The sequence below is a fragment of the Chelonoidis abingdonii genome, chromosome 1, assembly GCF_003597395.2.
Source record: "Chelonoidis abingdonii isolate Lonesome George chromosome 1, CheloAbing_2.0, whole genome shotgun sequence".
Lineage (NCBI taxonomy): Eukaryota > Metazoa > Chordata > Testudines > Testudinidae > Chelonoidis > Chelonoidis abingdonii.
The window spans coordinates 264371308-264375926 of record NC_133769.1 but is presented as its reverse complement, the minus strand read 5'-3'; the positions used below and the strand labels follow the sequence as shown (position 1 = coordinate 264375926).

The window sequence follows — 4619 nt, the reverse complement described above, 5'->3', positions numbered from 1 at the left end:
TCCTCTGCCCCCCAGGGTAGATCAGCGCCCAGTGGTGGCTCTTGCTAGTGTGGGCCGGGGCTGTGGTGAAAATGGGACATGACTCCTTTTTCCTACATGGATGTACAGACGCTGTAACTGTCTTCATCTTAATCACCTGGGGCTGAGGCTTCATCAAGACCCCTTCCTCTCTGCGTAAGAAAAGATTTGAACTGCAGGACTGTCATGGCCCATGGTGGCTCCCTCCCCTCATTGATCTCAGTAATAGTCTGTATTCTTTTCATGCCATTCTTCATAATATCAGCCAACAAGCTGTGGGGGGGCACTGCTGTGGTTAGTATAACCCAGGTAAGTGGAAGCAATGTCTGCTTACTTGGCAGCGCGCTCCCTCTTGCTGAATACTGCACAGAGCAGCTGCCCTGTGATACACTGATTTATTACATTATCTATTCTTGATCTGGACTGACTCTATTTTATTAACCGTAAAGGCTAGGATTGATCGTCCTAAGTGAGTTATCCCATTTCCTTTCAAAAATTTACACAGTGTTATTATCCGTCTGTCCCATTTACTAGTGAGTGTAACAAAAGAGATGACAGGTAACGTTTCTGCGTTCTACAGTAGTACTGTACCATCTACCACCCAGGAAGGGAGAGGAGGCGATTTCCAAGTAGCAATAATCACACCTCAGATTCACTTCATTGGTTATATTACTACCCACTGTGCAAAGCTCTAATGCTCTTCAGTGCTGCAATTCGCCTCATCCAGTTACCTTCAGTACAAAGAGGTACATGTAAGTACTCAAGATTGCTTTATTTAAACTTTCATTTCTCGTGCTGGGTAGGGAAGGAAACTGAATAGCTGTTCCCGTGAACCAAAAAAGACACGTTGGTAAGCACAGACACTGGGCGCTTAGCCACGGGATGCAATAGTTTACGAGACTGCTGAGGACTGTGGATAGCGGGAGTCCTCAGCACCCCTTTCCGGTCCTCCATATCCCCGGCCCCTGATTGCTAATGTTAATGGTCGTGGGGGTTCTGGGTAAATGGTTCACTGTCAAGTCATTCCTTGGATCCGGGAAAACATCAGCAGAAGTCCTTTCGCACATTTTTTTCTCCTGGATTGCCCTTGCAGAAACAATCGCACGGCAAGCACTAGAGGACCGTTCGGCTTTTTGTTTTTCCCGTCACCATTTGTACTAATGCCGTGCAGACAGAGGTGACACTGAGCGCTACACACAGCATTCAATTGCTTTTGTAAGATAGCAGAGATATTACCAGTCATTCTGTACCGTCTACTGCCAGAGAAAACTAGCAATGACATGCGGTTATCTCTCCTTCTCTGAACTGTCCGCTGCTATCATTGAGTGCCCTGGCTAAAATCGCTGGGGCGCAGGCCAAAAGCAAATTGGGATTGACTCACTGGCCACTGAGTCAATCCCCTCCCTATGCTGCTCTAAAAATAGATCATCCTTGACTACAAGAAAAGTCAAAGCAGCAGAGATCCTTTGGGCACCTTATAGACTAACAGATGTTGTTAGTCATATACAAGTGCCAACAGGATTCTCTGTGCTTTTCAGATCCAGACTAACACGGCTACTCCTCCTGAAGAAGAGGTCAAGTGTCATTAGAAAAGGCACAGCTATCCGTGGCTGTATAACAGGGTTTCCCCTCAAGAACCACAACCATTGCTTCACCTCTCTCCCAACCCTCCGCAGCACAGCTTACTGTGGCAGCCACCCCCCATTTCTGTCATGCATCATGAGGATACAAGAATAAGAAACATAGACTTATTCGTGACATTAAACCGGGGGGGGGGCACTTGGAGGCAGGCAGTCTTGGCTTGACATCCAGGCAGGACATACTCAATTTTAAAACCAGAAGGGAGCGATTGACTTCTGCCCCAAGTTGACCACTCCCAATTTGGGTTTTCAGAACCATGTCACATGGCACTCATGTAGCATCGACCTAAACTGTGATGCACTGGCCAGCGGTAAACAGGAAAAAGCCTGAATCCCGCACTGTTGAATTCCATTTCCTGATTGTCCCACCGTTGAGCGGTCAGCACACACACAGGGTGACCACAAAGAGCTCATTTGCATCGTCACAATGCAGTCTCCTGATAATTCGAGAGAGCGCCAGCTTGGACCACACAGGAGGTGCTGGATCTGATCGCTAATCTGGGTGAGGACTCATGCTCACAGCACTGCGTTCCAAGACGAAAAGTGAAAAAGTGTTTGAAAGAATTTCAAAGTCTATGGTGATTAAAGGCACAGGCGAGACTCCCTGCAGTGCCAAGTGAAGCTGAAGGAAACTTAGACAGGCGTTACCAGAAAGCCCAGAGAAGCAAACGGAAAGGTCAGGGCTGCTGAGCCGAAAACATGCCCGCTTCTATGGCTGAACAAATGCAATTTGGGGTCAGCGCTACCAGTGCCCCACCCCTGTCCGTGGATTTCAGACTTTGGATTGAAATATCAAGTGTTTCTGAGGATTGTAGCTGGAGGGAAAATGGAGACGAATTTGAGGATGAAGATGGACCTGGTGATAGCACCACTCAGTCCGATAAACCCCAACAGACAGGACTCTTGTTTGAGACCCAAGATTACAGTCCCCTGCGCTCCCAAGCGAGAGCCAGACAGTGAAGCCATGGAAGCGACCTCGTAGTGTCCCTTCATTCTTGTACCAACACGGAAATTAAAACAAGACGGGTTTTTTTAATCGCGATGACACCAGGCTTTTGCTGCAGTCGCCTTCTTGTTAACAGGAAATTCCGTAACATGTCTGGGGATGGAGCGAAAATCTCCAAATTAATCTCCATTGAATCGATCGTGGAGGAAACTCCAAAACCCTTATGCTATTTGAGAACATTTCTGGCCAAGACAGCCTTCGCGTCCCCCATAGTAGGGTAACTTTTCAACGCCATGCCATTTGCAAGACATTTGGTACTCAGGCATTGAAGGCATTGCACTGAAGGCATTGCATTAAACAAACCGATCTTGCCTCCTGCGGTGCTATTGTCAGGAGAGAGATATCATCCTTGTTACCTTGTAGAACATCAGGAATGTAAATAGGGGCAGGACAGGGGCGATTTTGCATACTGGCCAGAGCGGGCGATGCGGAGGAGGCAATAGCAGACGAGTTTTCAGCGTTGGCAAGCAGGGATTCTTCCCTGCTACGAGCAAACGCGCTGCGGGTGATGTTAGGGTTTATCACTAGCAGCAGCGATCGTTATACGATAGGAGCCATGCGCTTTTGGTGGATTGAAAGAGGGTTTGGGCTTTGCAGGTTCCTCTAATAGGAGGCAAGCAGTCATATAGATCACTGTGTATATGAACGGCGGAGAACGTCAAAATTTTTAAAGCCTCACTTACCATGTTCGCGTGACGTACGGTTGGCCGTACCTGCGTCGTGTGTGTGTGCCACACTGGTTGTGCCACACCAGTCACACTAATAATTAAACGATACAAAAGGCGACCTTGTATAGGATCCACATGTGCTCTGTTAAGGTGGATAGTGTTCTATGTGAAGAGTACTGTCATTGCTCTGTAAAAGGTTATCTTTCCACATACTTATCACCCTGGTTTGCTATCCCCATGCAGCTGCACATTTCTCTGAAGTCCCTATTGCCATCACGAGGCGCGTGTGTGTACGCGGAGAAGAAGAAGACGCGAGATGAAATATTCACAGAAATTATTGAAAGTAACACGCAATGAGAGGGATAACAGAATGATTGGAAGGATGTGGTAGCACAAGTACAGGAAATGCCAGTGAACGATCTGAGAGGGCTAGGCAGGAAGACCAGCGTGGAGAGAAGCAAACGCTGGATCTGCTGGCTGTTCTCAAAAGCTGAAATTCCCTTTTTTTTTTTTCCCAAAACGGGGGGGCCTGGTGGGCTTAGGAGAGCAGCCACCGTAGCAGATGCCACTGCACCCCTGTATAACCTCCCTGCAAGCCCACGCTTCCCATATCTCCCTCAACCCGCATGTGTAAGAACGCGTGTGTGGAAGGCTGTCTGCACCCGCCTACTCCTCACACCCCTGCAGAGTTCAAGAAAAGGCTGTAATTACGTCATGTAGCTAAGTAGCCTTTTCCTCCCCCGTCCTTCCAAAAGCACGCATCAGGCACCTCCTAATTCTCTGCCTTTTTTTATAGTTCCTTTGAATACAGGATACATCCGAAAAGAGAGGTGGGTTTGCTTACAGGGAAATCTTAGTGAAGGGAAAAACTCATGATTTTTAACGATGCTAACTTACTTTAATGAATAATAAAGGATTTTTAACAGTACAGAATTTATTTCCTTCGCAACCGTAATGAAAAGGAGGGTGGGTTGCTTACACTGATTAAGAAGTCCATCAAGGTGCGGAGGTTCATCAAGGAAGCAAACAGAGTCACACGTTATCCGGCCGTGCTGAACTCGTTTTCAAGGGCTATCTGTGATGCGCAGGCCCCTCCAGGTGTGCTCTTCTATCGCCCTGGTCTCTGGCTGCTCGTACTCAGCGCCAGGTGATTTTGCCTCAGCCCTCCCACCCAGCCATAAATGTCTCCCCCTTAGTCTCACAAAGATTGTGGAGCACACAACAGCAGCTAGCAAAGCAGGACATTGTTGGCTTGAGTCTGGAGCGAGTAAATCTTCTCTCTTTTTT

The 4619-nt window shown here is 47.7% G+C and overlaps 1 pseudogene; it reads right to left on the bottom strand.

The window, feature by feature from the left end:
• Window positions 1-496: 496 nt before the first annotated feature.
• Window positions 497-709, bottom strand: LOC142046155 (U4 spliceosomal RNA; annotated as a pseudogene).
• Between the last annotated feature and the right edge of the window lie 3910 nt (window positions 710-4619).